Source organism: Pelodiscus sinensis, chromosome 5 (assembly GCF_052426305.1).
Source record: "Pelodiscus sinensis isolate ZL-2025 chromosome 5, ASM5242630v1, whole genome shotgun sequence".
Lineage (NCBI taxonomy): Eukaryota > Metazoa > Chordata > Testudines > Trionychidae > Pelodiscus > Pelodiscus sinensis.
In genome coordinates, this window is record NC_143056.1 from 124,434,256 (window position 1) to 124,450,727 (window position 16,472).

The 16,472-nt window shown below is 50.9% G+C and overlaps 1 protein-coding gene across 1 annotated transcript in view; it reads right to left on the reverse strand.

The window, feature by feature from the left end:
- The window catches only part of SYT12 (synaptotagmin 12), a 47,898-nt gene extending 36,003 nt beyond the window's left edge, over window positions 1-11,895 (reverse strand). The window contains exon 1 of the mRNA XM_075928338.2: window positions 11,596-11,895. The gene's annotated coding sequence lies outside the window, so the exon portion shown is untranslated. The remainder of the gene's footprint in view (window positions 1-11,595) is intronic.
- Window positions 11,896-16,472: the final 4,577 nt, after the last annotated feature.

Consider the following 16,472-nt stretch of genomic DNA (forward strand, 5'->3'; position numbering starts at 1 on the left):
ACTAGTGTCCACACACAGGGATACAACGTGCTTTTTGCTGCAGCTCATGGGAAGGACCAAGAGGTGGGAAGCACCCCAGGGCAGGACCAGGTGCATTTGGGCTTAAAGGGATACACCACCTTCTCCTGAGGCTCCCGTCTCACTAGGGAGAATCATTTGGGTTACCCCTTTATGGAATGCAACATTACCCTTCCTCTCTGACCAGCCAACACTCCCTAATTACCGTAGCACTATTAATCATGCGCACACTAGAACTGCCTCCTGGGTAGTACCGTAACACTGGTAAAACTGGGCACTCCATAAGTGGGGACTGGGACTGGCTAATTCCATGGTGTCCAACCAGTACTGAAGCAGTAGCCACTATAGCGAACTATCCACATTATTCAGAAAATGAAAAATAATTTTGAGAGCCAGCTAGCCACATTCAACCGCCAAACAGCCACAGGTGGCTAGCGGCTCTCAAAATTGGACACCACTAATGCATAGTGAGGCAGAGTCTCTGCCTACACTACATCTCCCCACCCCACCTGTCTGGCATGCAGTCCTTGCATTGCTCCAAGCACCTGGCGCTGGTGTCATGAAGCTAAGCACTTTCCAAGGTATGACACTACTGTAAGAAGAGCCATCCGAATACCCCAGATGGCTAGCATGAGGCTGGAAAAGTCATGAGCACAGGGCATCTAACCCGCCTTAGCATGGGAGTGAGCCTGGTGGGAAATTCCATGAGAATTCCATCCCATGGGGGTATTCTAGCCCTTCCTCCCCTGCACAACATGCAAGTGGTCTCATGAGGAAAGTACTGACCAAAACCTGCCTCGTGCCTTGGTCGAAGTCCAGCAACAGAGGTCATTGATTGCTCGGTACTTTGCTAAACTACTGCACTACACGCTGCCAGTCAGACTCTGATTTATCAGTCAGCGCTGAGGTCTCCTTCCTGAGCATAAGAAGAATTACAGCCACCTTCCAACAGATGGCGGTTTTGACAGGGTTCACCCTGTTTCTCTAGGGTTTAGCCTTCATCCGTCCTTGGAAAGGGTAATGGCTCTGTGGCCTTTCACAGGGGAACTCCCCTCTCCATCATCTTCACTGCTTTCCCCCGCTCCCTGGATGATGGAAAGGTGACAGGTGCATTCTGATTGCTGGTGTAGGCGTGCTTGTCACTTTTCTCTACCCGCGGGGAGGCCTACAACTTACGTCGCTCTTCCACAGACAGCCAGGAAGGAGGGGCTTGTGCTCGCACTGGACTGGGACTCGGGAGCCCAAGCCTCCTGCAGGCTCCCTAGCTGACTGCAGACTGCTGACAATCTCTGGGTCTCAGTTCCCCATCTGTAACAAGGGGATACTACTGCCTTTGCCTGAGTCTATTCAGACTGTAAGCTCTTTAGCACAGCAGCTGTCTCTTACTATCTACATGAACAGCACCTAGCACAACCAGGCTCCGATTTTATCTGCACCTCTACATACCACCAGTGGGCTGTTTTTATTGTATGAAGAAAGAGCAGTCATTTGCACTCTGCTGGTGACGTGAGCCCCTCATTCTTTTAAATCTCTTTTTGGATGGACTCCTCCAGGTCAGAGTCTGCGGGGGGCTTATTTTCCCCACACGTTTCACCCTTCCCCTTCTTCCACTGTTTTTACACATACATGGCTGTTGGACCGTTCAGCTTCCCCTCTTACTGCTAGGGTTGCCAGATACCTTCACAAAAAATCCCAAACAGGCAGGGAAAATTTGGTTGAGCCAAAAAAAAAAAAAGTCGCTGCGCCTTTAAATTACCATGCTCCTCACTCCTCACGCCCTCGCAGACGATGACGGCCTTCCGTCCAAGGAAAACAGAAAACACCAAACATTTTACATGTCCAGTATTCTCTGTTTTGTTTTGTTTTTTTCCAGACAGAAGGCCAAAATACCGAACTGTCCAGGCGAAAACCAGACACCTGGCAATGCCTACTCACTGCATCTCGTATTTCACCATTGTCTGGGTCCTTGCTAAGTCCAGAAGGCGTTGTTTGGAGAGCAGACAGCTTGCCAATTCAATAGGGTATCAGCATTATTTCTAAATCATTCCCACATACAAATTATGCCATACCTAATCCTTAGATTCTTGCAGCAGGGGCTATTTATTACCTCTGTGACCAGGAGGAACTTTCCCCACATGGTGCCTGGCTAATTTCCTGGACTCCCTCTGAATACATAGATTCTGCTACATTTAGATAGACTCTTTACAAGGCTTTGTATTTTTAAGATGCTTTATCCATCACAGCTATGCAAAAAGGCCTTTGTTAATACACTCACAGTACAAGGCCTATTGCAGATCATGAGATGATGCCAACAGACAAAGCCCCACAACTTTTTAGTTTATGCGCAGGGAGAACATTCCCTTTAAATCTCTGCTTAAGCAGGCTGAGTCCATGATCCTCCTCACGGCAGGCGACGGGTTCCCCAGGTAGCTAGTGGGGCTGGATTTGGCCTGGTCTGTTTACTCTGCCATTGCACAATGCTATTCTACATGGCTGAATAAAGTCTCTCGTGCAAACACGTTGCATTATTTTACATGGGTGCTTGGCTGCTCGGGTAGATTATTTCCACTGCCAGCGTTCAGCTGAGGAAAAGGCTTCCAGCACGGGTGTGCTGTTGTGCAATTCATCTTATTGTGTCAGAAAAGATTCAACTAGACAATGAGGAAAATTTGCAGGATGATTAGCCTGTCGGGGACTATCCACATCGCAGGACACTGCGTAGGCAGCCTCCTCCAGCTAGGCCGGGGAGCCTTCACAGAGACACATAGGCACATTAAACTCTTTCAAGCACAGAGATGGCAGAGCTAGAAAGTCCCACTAGAATATCAAGTGGATATAATTAAATCTCCAGTTGCACCAGGGTTAAAGTAAAAGCTTGACTGGCATCCCCAGAGGACTGTGTCTATAGGTGGGCTGTACACTGCAAAGCTACTCTGAAGAATAAGCAGCTCTCAAAGGAAAAAAACATACATGAAGAGCTGGAAGGAAACCGTCTGTCGCTTGAGCTGCACTCATTCAGAAGAAATAAAATCTCTCTGCCACCAAAGCCAAGTCATAATACTACTCAGCTTGGCTCCATGGGGGTAAGCAGCAGTCAAAATTTGCCCTCACATAACACTGACCCACAACACAATGAGCCCCAGTGACTCTGCCTCCTTCTGAGGCTATGGGCAAATTACTCTGCCTCAGTTTTCCTATCTGTAAAATGGGGATTTAGTGAAGTATTGTAATCCCTGGTTCTATAAAGGGCAAATCTGCAGCAAGGAGAGGGATAACCGATTTGCCCAAAGTCAGTGAGAATCAGTGTCAGCAATGGAGTAGAATTCAAGGCTTGGCTTCCAATGCTGTACTCAGACCAAGAGAGAGCATGTCGGTCTCAAAATCAACACTTTTGATTCTGGCCTGCCTCCATGTTATGGTAACAGCAGTCACACTGCAGTGAGTACAACTGCTGCTGTTGCTGGGACTGTGTCTGGAAGTCTCTCCCTAGGCTGCCTGCTAGATATGCCTGTGCACCCACTGGAAAGGCACAGAAATGCAACCAACCCCTGTGGAATGACTCTCTGACAAAGAAAACAGGCTCATCTTTCCCATTAACTTTTCAGTTTGGCAATCAGCTTCCAACTCACTGCGTGGCAGCAAAGCACCCACAATGTCAAGCTGCCAAGATAAGAGATTCCCTTTGGTAAAAGTCAAGATGAAGGACGGTCTTTTCCACTCATACCCTATAACCTGGCATGGTCCATAAACGGTTTACATTGCAACACAATCACAAGGACTAAACAGCAATGGGAGCGAGGGAAGTCTGGCTGCCACACACCTGAATGTGAAAGTCTGGTGGCACTATTCTAACACCCCACTGCAGAGCTTGTCCGAGAGGATTTGTCTCTCTCCTCTCCTGGGCAAAGCGGGCTGATCTGTGTGCAATGGACAGACACACGCTAAAGACTCTGCTAAACTCATTACACCTGTGATTTGATTTGAAACTTAGTCCACTGGGAATGGAGCACAGCATATTATTAGGTTGCTCTGTTTAGTACAGCCCTTAGTTATAATTCAGAGGGAACCTAGAATGGGTGGAATATTTTCCATTAACCTTTTTATTGGGAAGGGAGGGTAAAGGAGACCGCAAAAAAATTGCCTTTTTTCCTAAACTAGATTTTTTTTTCTCAAAATCTTTCCAGGCTTTTTAAAAGGAAAACTCAGTTATCAGGAAAAATTTTAATCAAAAATTTGGAAATTCCTGCAACATTTTTTGAAATCCCTCCCAAAGCATTTCCTCTTTCAAACTTTTTCACTGAAATTCTCACCCGGCCAGCTGTAAGCCTAAGGCTAGAAGTTCAGCAGGTTTCATATACATCTCCAGATTCCAGAAAGACTTTGGAGTTTCACTAGGAACTGGACTTTGCTGCATAAACAATGGAGTTCAGTGTATGTGCCAAAGATGCTAAAAAGGGGCAGGGGAGAATTAGTGGGAAACTTGAGCATTTTGTATTAGTTAAGCCCCTTCCCTCTGAGCACTTCACTGAGCTACTTTGTGGCTTTCCAGCTCTCCCTTTCAAATCCCATCTTTTGAATCCAGGGATTATGGAGGAGAGGAGCCTACAGAGCCAGCTACTTTACCCTGCAGTGTATACACGATTGTCCTTCCTGCACAGACAGCCTGGAGATTTAAGCGCCAAACCCTGCAGCTAGAGTAAATAGCTCCATCAACTCTAGCTACATCAATTTACTGCAGCTACAGATCCAATCCCCGGGGGGTTTCAATAGCTCAGGCTCTCCTTTGGGCATTACAGTGAAATGCCCACTCTGGGGCTTTCAGAGCGGAGTGAATTCCTGCTTTCCTTTGGGGCTGTGGCACGAGACCTCCCTCGTGGCTTTGCTGGTGGGGAAGGAATTATTGCTAAATCTTTCCATCTCCCAGCCCCATTATTTCATCTTGACAACGTGTGTCACCAGCAGTTTCAATAAAGCGCTGGCAGAGCCAGCGGAGGCTGATGACAATCTAATGAAGACAAGGCGGTTAGAGCCGGATCCTTGTTAGTTTTCTTTACGAGCAGCTGTAGACCGGGGAGCAGTGAGCGGCTGGTATGGAGAGCGGAGCCAGGGAAATCACATTCCACTTGCAACTGAGAAATAAATAGCTTCTGATTTGCAGGAGCAGGAAAACAGCCCCCGGGAGATATCCTGGCACTAAGGGGAGGTTAAATGTCTCCTTGGGAATGGAGAGCACAACCACTTCACTAGCCTGCTTTGGCTAGACCCGCTTCCTGTAAACCTTCACTCTCAGAGATGTCTCATCATTAGAAGGGTTTAAATTCTAACACATTGTGGAGAGATATTGTATTATTATTATTTGAATTGTGATAGCACAAGAAGCCAGTCACAGACCAGGACCCAGCAGGCTAGGCCCTGCACAAAACACAGAACAAAAAGAGTTCCCACCCCACAAGCTACGATAATGGCTCTCACTCCATTCCCTATGCCACGTATCAACCCCATCTGTTTTCAGTTGTCGGCCACCAGACACAACCAAACACTGCGTTCCAGTGGCCTGAGCACGTGGCTAAGAATCTGACCCTCCTTCCCAACTTTGCTATTGGCTCTCTCTGCAGTCTTAGAATAAGTCACTTTACTGCTCTTCCTCAGTTTCCCCACCTGTAAAATGGGGATAATGGCACGGGCACGTTGTGAGGATAAATACATTAAACATTGTGAGATGCTTTGATACTATGGTAAGGGCCATGAGATACATACCATAGAGAATGCAGGAAATTGCCAGACTGGACTAAAATAACGGTCCCCCTAGTCCATTCTCCTGCCTCCAGTAGTGCCCATAGTTACCAGTATGTAGAAACTCTCCCACTCTATCTGGCTATGGAAGCGATATCAGCCTGGGCCCTAGCTGCTGGTTCACTTGTGCCTTCATGGGAATGTTTACACACAAAGCTCTCTCCTTCCCAATCCACCCCCTCCTTTTTCGCAGCTGCTTGATTCATTCAGTCGTGCATTCATCTAGTGTTGGTGACCTCGGAGGGCTTCGGTGGCAGTGAATTGTGGGAAGAAAATCCACAGTCCAGAGTGAATCGTAGCAGAATAAGAGAGCCTGTAGAAAATAGGAAGCTTCTGCTGACACCCAGGTAGCTGAGTACACTGCAGCAAAGTGAAAGCCAGTGGCAGACTACTGAAAGCCTGTGTGCGCTCTTCATTCAAGTCTGCCAGAGGGATTCATTAGTAGGGACCAGATTCTGCCCCCTTTTGTAGGGAGGTAAATCCAGAGCAACTCCATTGATTTCCCCCACAGGTATGGACTCCCAGGTACTGACTCGCATTCACTAAAACCACAAATGTGGATGCATGGTAGGGATGTAAAATCCTATTTAATCGGTTAACCAGTTAAACATTACACAGCACCCAAAACTCACTGCGCCCTGCCCCCCTACCCTCCCCAGCCTGCAAAACTGCCCGGAGCAGCCATGCAGTGCTACAGTGGCAATGTAAAGGGCTGCGATAGCAGCCAGGAGCCCTGGGCCCTGTTGAATCACCAGACCCTGGGGCAATTGCTTCTCTTCCCTCACACTCCCCCCTCCCATCGGGGGCCTGGAGGCCATACACCGTCTATTCTGTGTTCTAAGCAAAATCAAGTCCATCCCAGGGCGACTATGCCTTGGCACCATTCTTAGCCTTTGCTCCCCAGTGCAGAATGTCCAACCTGCCCTCGCCTGCTTCATGAGACCCTCCTAACACCACCGGGCAAAACTCCGTGGCTAATAGGTTTTGAAGCTGAACCATCCAAAGCCACACACCCCTGCATGGGGACCCAGGCAAATCTATTAAATCCAGCTTTCACAAGCCTTTGTGAGCCAAACCTACCAAATTCTAGACGGCTCTGACACTTCTGCTACCCATAGGGGCTGTTCCCAATGAAGACTGTCTCAGCCTTAATATATATAATCCTGTGATTCTCTTTTAGCTGAGGTGGTCAGGGCCTGGGCTTCTGGAGGTGGTTCTAGATTCTATTCAGTTGATGAGACTGACATGTGTGTGCAGCCACAGGGCTGGGTGTGGTACCGTGGGTCGGACCAGCAAGGGGACTGCAAGTCAGGACAGAAGTGCATTGGTAGAGCTGGTGCCCAGCACTTACCCATTCCTTTCATGTGCACTAAATTCACTCCCAAAATTTTTACAGAAACGGGACGACTTGCAGGGAAAGTTCCTGCCTTTCTAAGCAAGGGAAGAGTGCTCACACCATGTCCCACGTATGGATTTCAACATTTCTGGGGGTATCACACCAGCTCATGCTATCCAGCACAAGTGACAGAGAGTCACCCGCGAGGGCTGCACACTGTTCCAGTGCCCTCTATGGGAATAGCCAAAACCTACTGGACAGTGACACTCAGGCTGTGTCTAGACTGGCCAGTTTTTCCGGAAAATCAGCCGCTTTTCCGGAAAAACTTGCCAGCTGTCTACACTGGCCGCTTGAATTTCCACAAAAGCACTGACTTCCTACTGTGAGAAATCAGTGCTTCTTGAGGAAATACTATTCTGCTCCCATTCAGGCGAAAGTCCCTTTTGCACAAAGCTTCTGCGCAAAAGGGCCAGTGTAGACAGCTCAGATTTGTTTTCTGCAAAAAATGGCGATTGGGGCTTTTTTGCGGAAAATCGTGTCTAGATTGGCACGGACGCTTTTCCGCAAAAAGTGCTTTTGTAGAAAAGCGTCCATGCCAATCTAGATGCTCTGTTCCGAAAATGCTTTTAACGGAAAACTTTTCCGTTAAAAGCATTTGCGGAAAATCATGCCAATCTAGACACAGCCTCAGTGTAAGAGCTTGCAGCAAGAGGCCTCTTTTTAGGGTTGCTTTGGAAAGCATTGTACAGTCTATTATGTTACTGCCACAATAGCAAAGTACAGCCAGATAGGCAGCTGAGATGCTAATGCTAAAGAAAATAAGTATTAAAATTATGTCCCCCATTGTGCTAGGTGCTGTACAAACAGAGTGAGAGCATCCCAGTGCCACAGAGCTCACTGTGTGTCACTAAACACCCGGAAATACCTAGCATCCTCAGTACCTGGGCTGCAAGAAGCAATCCAGAGGACAGTTGGTGCTGAGCTGGGCGTTGGCTGATTCAGGAGAATTCAGGTCCTATCTGAACCATCAGCCACAAGAGGAACAGCACCTTTCTTGAGGGGCATCCCACCATCAGCAACGCTGGTCCAGCTCCACACGCCAGCGAGCTCTCAGGCTCCAGGCAGACTGAAGGGCTGAGATACCACAGCTAAGGCTGCTCCCAGAGGCTAAGGCCCTCTGGAAGCACCAGAGGGAATCTACCGAGACAGCCGCTTCTCAGATTTCTAGCCTGGATTTGAGGACCCACTGAGCCTGACTATACAGCAGAGGGAGGCTCCCGTCTCATTCTGCTCCCTGACTTAGCTGAGCAGTGATGCCCCCCAGTTCCCTCTGCCTCTGGGCATGACCAGCGGTAGACTCCTTTGTATGCTCCTTCACTCCAGTAAAGGGGGTTCTGCCTGCCTGAGGGGAAGAGGGCCACTCGTCTATCCGCTCTCCTGCCGTGGGTTGCAGATAAAGATTGGCAACAGCCTCATCGCCTCCCTTTCCTCACCCTCCCTCCATCTCCCCCCTATCAACACCATATTCCCCCCCTCCACATCCCTTCTCCTATTCTGGGCAGCTCATTCAGCTCCCAAATCACTCCCCCAGTCTTGCTTTCACAGTCCCAGCAACTACCCAGGTCAGCCCCCTCAGCCCTAGGACAAAACGCCACATCTTCGGGGGATGTTCTACACAGAGATGCTCTCCCTGTTGCACCGTCCTGTTCCCTCGCCATTTCATCCCACACCTCAATTGTTATTAAATGATAAGAGAGCAAATAAAAGCAGAAGAATTGGCTACAGGAGGACTTCCCCTTAAGGGGTATTTGCAGGCTGAACCCTACATGTGTAGCACCTGCCTCAAAGCACTTCCCACATGGTTACTTAAAGAAGCTTTCCTGCAGACTGGCTCATTACTATCCCCATTTTGCTGATGGGGAAACTGAGGCACAGGGCAGTCAAGTGACCTGCCCAAGATCACCCAGTGAATCTGTGTCAGAGCCAAGTATCCTAATGTACTAGTCTCCTGCTATAATCACTAGGAAACTACCCTCTTACGACAGGAATTCCTTCTAGCCAGCAGCAGAAGTCATTGCTTCACCCGTCTTTCTCCGGGATCCGAGTTCAGCCCTTTGGGTGTTCTCCTTTCCGACTCAACTCCCTTCCTGCAATGCAGTCACAGCCCCATTTCCACAGAAACAATTCAGTCTGAAACGCAGCACTATGGTTTCACTGCAGGATTAAGTATGAAAGAGAAGACAGGCCGTGTGGGGAGCAAAGAAAACTTGTTAGATTTTCTGGGGAGCTCATGGGAGCATAAGACAGGCCTTGAATCCCAGCCAAGGCCCCAGGTGTGGTGAGTTTGCTGAGCAGGGATGTTCTGCTATACAAAGTAGATTGGGTGGGGGCCATTGAAGTGAGGGAAGTGATGTAGCCAGGAAGATGGGGACACACAAATTCAACTGCCTCCCTCATCTGGGTTCCCACTGCCCAGAGCTCCAGATGTAGACTAAAGGTGCCCTGCCCCCCAGCAGAAACCACCTGCCCACTCGTGGGATAAAACCTCCCTGGGGCCTGAGACAAATGGCACCTTCACGTGCTGAAACTAGTGAACGTAGCGGGCATGCATTTGGAAGAGGAGGCGGCAGAATAGATGAATGGTAAGTGCCAGGTCTGGAAGGGCTTTGTGAAGGGTTTATGACACCGCTGTCCCTCCCGGACAAGGAACATCAAACTGGTGGCCGGAAGTTGTGCTTAATTTGTAATGAAAGCGGAGACAGACCTCAAGCCTTTTTTTTTAAAAACTTTCACAAGTGATGTGGCAAACCCAGAGGTGCAGAGGCTGTGAACTGCTGAGCTCTGGCACAATTAAGCACTGGCTGGAAATGCACAGGCAAGCTCCCTCTGCAGGACAGTCCCACTGTAAACCAGTTCACTAGCCCTACTATGAACAATGAAGGGATATTTCCCACTGCCAACATGGTGTTTCCTTGACCAAATTCCCTAGCACCAACACCTGCCAATAGAACCCACCCCCAGGATTTCCTTAGTGGTTCACACCAAAAATCTGCATCCCAATGTGCACCCAAACAAGATGGTGGTTTCAAGCATTTCCTCTTGCATGGTGCCCAGAGTTTCAAGCACAGCTGGAGGAGTGTTTGCTTCCCATCCAGGACACCTTAAAGGCAGTAACATCGGAGAGAGCAGTGTGGAAGAGTCCACTGGAGAAGCTTCTCTGGAAGAGTTTATCTGGGGAGATTTAGGATTTTCCCTCCTTTACCCTGAGACACAAGAACCAGATAGGTTCAAGAGGCGGCGGGAGGGATTCTGTCAGGTGCACAAAGACTGGAAGTTTAACAAAGGAGAATCCATCCCTCCTGCAGGAATTTATGAGCTTGCAGCCAGTTCCCAAGAGATTCCAGGCAAGCCCCATGACAGCACAATGCCGGCTGGCCTCTTGCTTTAGAAAGATCTGCGCAACGGGTCTGCATTTTCCCCACCTTCTACAGTTGACGGGGCAATGAGAGAGACAGAATGTGACCGGCGTGCAAGAACCAGCCTGCGACATGCTAACATGCTAGTTACATACAAAACCCCCATTGAGGGGGCCAAATCTCAGCCGGGAGACATAAGGCTGTGGCAGCTTGCAGGGGGGATCCTGTGTGTTTACCTGCCCTGGGGATTTCCCCAGCACTAGGAGAATCTCAGGCAGCACAGAACTGATTTATCACCCTTTGTGGCTGCCCCTGCTGGTGAACCAGCCCCTTGAGGGCCATTGTAGCAGGAAGCAATTTACTGCCGCCTCAAGGCTGCGCTAGACTGTGACTGAACCTGTCCCCCTCCAGGCCACACAAGAGGAGACTCAATGCGGTCTGAGACCACCTTCGTCCCCCACTCCCCCGAGCTGAGCAGCGAGCCCTGAGATTTGCAGCAGGTTTCTCAGTCAAGTCCTCGCCTCTAGCAGCCTTTCTACAGCCCTCCCCACGCAGCGGCCCAGGAGTCCCGCAGCCAGACGGGGGAATGGCTTGGCCGGGCAGCATTTCTCACCTCCCTGGGGGGGCTGACACACGGCGCCGGAGCGCTCGGCAGCGCCAACGGGCAGCTCAGCCCCGACCCCGTCCCAGCTCGCTGCAGCCAGCACAACTCGCCCTCTGCCTGCACGGGCACCCCGCAGCGCAGAGCCGCGCCGGGCAGCCTGCGGTGCCCCGCGCCGACCTGGAACTTCGCCCGCCTCTCCCGAGGCTGCACCCCCGGGAGAAGCGGGGCTCGGGCGCTCTATGCGCGAGCCTGGCACCGCGGGGAAAGCCCCCCCGGGGCTGCCGGGCAAGGGCCCCTTCCTGCGGCATGGGGCACCCCCCGCGCTGCCCCGGCTCGGCGCTCAGCCCGGGAGCTGCAGCCCCGCGCAGGAGCCGGCAGGCGCCACAACGCCCCGCAGCCGGCAGCCAAGCCCGGGGGCCGCCACTCACCTCGCCCGGAGTTGGGTGCAGGCAGCGCCCGCCGGCGGCAAACTCTGCAGCGGGGCTCGGGCGCCTCACGGAGCCACCGTCCCCCGCGGCCTGGGCAGGCGCTTGCCCAGCGGCATCCTGCGCCGCTCCGGGCCGGAGGGGCAGCGGGCCGGCGGCGCGGGTCCGGGAGCTCGCCTCGCCCCCTGCTCCATCCACACGCGCGCCGCTGCTGCTGCTGAGCTTCGCCCGGCGCCGCCCCGCGTGGCGCTGCTCAGCCCCGCGCTCCGCCCAGCCCGCCCCCGGACTGCGGGAGTCCCACCCCCGCGGGCCCGGCGGCAGGGAGCCAGCCTGCGGTAAGGCCGGCCCGGGGCACGCGGACTTGGCTGCCGCACGTGCTCCTGCCCCTCCACAGCCACGGGTGACCCCAGAGCTGCCCACTCTCCTCCCCCCGAGCCTGGAGGAGGAAAGGCTCTTGTCCCCGCACAGGCGTGACCCGGGGTCGGCCTCCCTCGCTCGCCCTGCTGGAGCGGCCACCGCTGGCCTGAAGAGCGGGGCTCGCTCCAGGCTCGGCTTTTCAGCTTGCACGGTGCCCAGGGTTAACTGAGGCACCAAATGCTGCTGGGTCTTTGCAGTGCGGAGACAGGCGGGAACCAGGCCAAGCCCGCCGACACCACCTGCTGCCCTGTGGGGCAGGCTGGCAGCAAAAGAGCTTTCAGGCACTAGGGATCTGTGCCCGGATAGAGCCCGCCCCCCCAGGCCGGGTCCGGGCGGCTCCACTACCTAGGCGCCGTCACTCTCCTGGCTGGGTGCTGTTACTCAGGCAAAGCGCTCTAGCCACTGCCAACAACTGTGGAATATAGTCAAAATACACCACATAAAACTATGTCTACACCGGTAGGTTCTTAAGAACCCGCAGAGCAGCCACACCGCCCGCCTGCTCTTGCACAAGATTTACAGTAAAGTGTGGGAACTGAGGGCTTCTTGCCCAAGAGTTGCACTTGTTAGGCCCTAGAGAATTGGGCCCAGTGCAGTTATGTTAAGACAGATCAAGGAAAGAGGTTAACAAAGGTTTCTGGGTAGTCCCTGAGCAGAACTAGAGACATGGTTCAAGCAAGGAGGCCTCCCTACATACTTGCTTGAGTTGCAGAAGTAAAATAAGTGAAAGGCTGCATTCCTATACCGGTTGTGATGGGAACAGCTAGTTTGAGAACTGATAAGGTAACTCCCTGTTTCTGTTCTCACCCTGATCTTAACAAACTGTCTCTGCCCTCTGTTGTTTTAACTCCCTGTCTCCTTGTTGTTTGGTACTTGCCTTCTAGGCTGATAAAGCTGTTGACGCATTATGAATTGCTTAAGGCCATGAAGTATACGCATTAACACTGGAAGCTTCTAACTAATTAAGGGGGGCTGAGATGCTTGGGCAAATGTTTTATGACGCGACGGAACTGTCTATATAATCTTACTTGTTACTGAAATCAGGGCTGGTTCACTTGGGAGACGGGCCGCTCTCTATTGTAGTGCGCACTATTCAATAAAGAGCTTGTGATTGGATCTTGCTGGTGTTGCCTCTTTGCGGTCAGACAACGAACGGAGGCCGTCCGGGTTAAAGTCCCTGACACACTCTTTTCTAACAAGTGTAAGGCCTCTAGCGCAAGAGCTCTTGAGCAAGAGGGCAGTGTGGACACATGGCAGGGGTTTCTTGCGCAAGAAAACCCTATGGCTAAAATGGCCATCAGAGAATTCTTGTGCAAAAGCACATGGCAATGTGGATGTGTTCTTGGGCGTAAGAGTTCTAGCACAAGAAACCTTGCGCAAGATGTTCTTGTGCAAGAACCCTCAGTGTAGACATAGCCCAAGTGTATTGGCATAAGTGGTCCAAGTGCCACTCCATGGGACAGTGCACCACACACACCCTCTTAGGTGTGTGGGTTACACTGGGTCAGACCAATCTTCCATGTAGCCCAATATTCTGACTTCCAACAGAGGCCTATGCCAGCTGCTTCAGAGGGAAGGAACAGAACAGGACAATTATCAAATGCCCCATCCTCTGTTGTCCATGGCAGCTTTGTCAGTCAGAGATGTAGGGCATGTCTAAACTACATCACTCTTTCGAAAGAGGGATGTAAATTAGACAGCTCAAAATTGCAAATGAAGCCAAGATTTGAATTTCCCATGCTTCATTTGCATAATGGCAGCCACACATTCTTTCAAAAACAGGTATTTCGAAAGTGAAACCACCCTCTAGACATGGTTCTTTTGGGGGGAAAAACCCTTTTTCAAAAGATCCTGAAAACCTCACTTTTGAGGAGTACAGGATCTTTTGAAAATGGGGGGGGGGTGGAGGTTTCGAAAGAACCACATCAATATCCACTGGCAGAGTCATCCCATCCATAGGACAGTTCGCAGTGGTTGGCCCCGGGTTCCACACTTTGGGGGGGGGGGTCCCCGTAGGCCCAAAGTGGCCTGAGAGACTTAGTGGGGGTCTAGGCCTGCCACCACACTCAACAGCAGTGGTGGAAATGCAGGAAGTAGAGCAACCCAGCAGCCTGCTCCATTCTGCCAGCTCCCAGTCCGGTTGCTCTGCTTCACCACAGCAGGGGAAGACTGGGGATATAAAATCCTGTTTAATCAGTTAACTGCTTTGGCCAAGCTGGACCTGACACAGATGGGAGCTGCTCTGGCCAGGTGTGGGGGGCCATGTCGCTTGGGGGAATGGGTGCAATGGGGATAGGAGGGTGGCAGCAGAACAGGGCAGGCTTGGGGAATGCGGTGGAGTGGGGTTGAGCTAGGGAGGTGGAGCAGGGGCAGGAAGAGGCAGGGTCTGGGGCTGAGGGGGCATGTGCGGGACCCCACAGGTTTCTAGGGATGCCGCTGTCCCCGGCAACAAGTTCCACAGATTGTGAGGTGCATGAAGAAATACTTCCTTTGTTTTAAACCTGCTCCATATTAATTTCATTGAATGACCCCCTCACTCTTATGTTAGGGGAAGAGGTAATATTTCCTTATTCGTTTCAAAACATCATACGTGATTTTATAGCCCTCTATTATATCCTTTCTTGGTTGGGCCAAAACTTTGAAAGGTCTCAATTCTGCCTTTTTCCTGTTCTACTCTACCACTATCTCTGTGCAGCAGACACAATTTTCTACACTCTGGGTGTTTTTTCTTTTTTTTCCCTCTCTCTCTCTCACAGTCTGGCAGCTGAGACAGCCACCTCAGTTCGCCTCATGGTAAGGCCAGCCCTGTATTTAAAGCAGGACTGGTCCAGACCCAGAATGGTGCCCATTTCACTACAGGGGCAATGTAAAATAGCTTTGGTTAAGCCAGTGCAAAAGGCTGCCTGCGTCTTCTTAAACTGCTACAAACCTGGCTACTATCAACCTAGCTCCAGTTGATTCAGCTGCTGGAAGCGGGGACTGGACCACTTCAATTGTCCTCTTCTGTCCTTTCCCTCTAAAGCTTCTGAAACTGGCCACCGTCAGAGACAGGATACTGGGCCACAGGTCTGACCCCATCTGGCCATTCTTACTCTCTTATGGTAAGAAGCAGGTTTAAGGGAGAGGGAGCAAACAATGATGGTCATCAGCTGGATTTTGAAACTGCCTCCCCACAATAAGAACACCTAGGAAAAAAAACTGTTAGGGAGAGGGCAGAGGAGCATTGCTGGGCCCAGCTCAGAGAAAAAGCACTAGCTTGGGAAGAACAGCACCTGAAATAAGAATGAGGGTGAGAATTACGTGTAACAATTTCTCTTCATGTATGAGGCTCAGATGGTGTTGTGTTTTGTTTTGGCTTTGTAACATACTTCGATCTGTCTGTTTTTTCACTTGCTGTCACTTAAATCATTTTCATACTTAATAAAGACATTTGCTTATCAAGCCCAGTGTAAATAATTGTCACCAGGGGTGCAGGGTGAGGCCTGTGTGACCAGAAAGTACAAGGATTGCTAAAATTTCCTTCCACTATTTTCTCTGCTCCTTCCCCCTAACTCGCTTCATTCCCTGAGATATTCAGAGGGAAAGCCCTGGAGCAGGGGGGGGGGGGAAAACCTTTTTTGGGGCAGGGACCGCTGACCCACACAAAAAATCAGTTGAGGGCTGCACACAAGTGAGAAACAAAAAACTCTCATTGACGTGGCCCCCAACTGAGAAGCAGAAAGACACTGTCCACTTTCCCCTCGCACACCAGAGCCTAGTGAAGCCCAGACTAGTAGATTTTGTGCACTCCAGTTCCACACGGAGCAGCAGGCTGGAGCATCAGCAGGGGCTCCCCAATACTGGAGAGGGGGAGCTCATTCTCAGGGGCCAGATCCAGGCAAATGGGGGGGTTGCATCTGGCCTCTGCATCTCCCCCCTCCCTTGCAGCCCTGGAGATTTCATTAATCCACCCTCCCCTTTACAGAAGTCATGTGCAGCCCGTTAGAGGAGAGGGTAGAGAAATGATACTATGTGACCCACCACAATCAACCTTCCCCTCCCCCCACATTAAATGTAGCTTCACATAGGCACCGTAAACAGTTTGCAATCAATCCATGGTATGTGTGGGGGGAGCGGTGTCAGAGAAGTGTCTCTAATAAGTGGAAGGAAATCAATATGCTCAGGGACTTTACGCTGGTGGAAAAGGAGACTAAATTCACCTAATAAATTATTTGCTGCAATTTATCCTCTCTGTTCTCCTCACAGAGCCTGGCTTCAGGGCAGATTTTAGGATCTGGATTTCAGCAAAAACCAGGCCATCCTGTAAATAAATGATTGTCTCTAGGAACTACAGCCTTGCTCCTGGATAGCCTGTGGAAACGGTCTCAGTATGTGCAACTGATTCAAAACCCAGTTAGTATAATGGCCAGATGTGACACTAGTGCTTTTTAATTTACACTTACTTGCTCAAAAGGGTCCTTTCC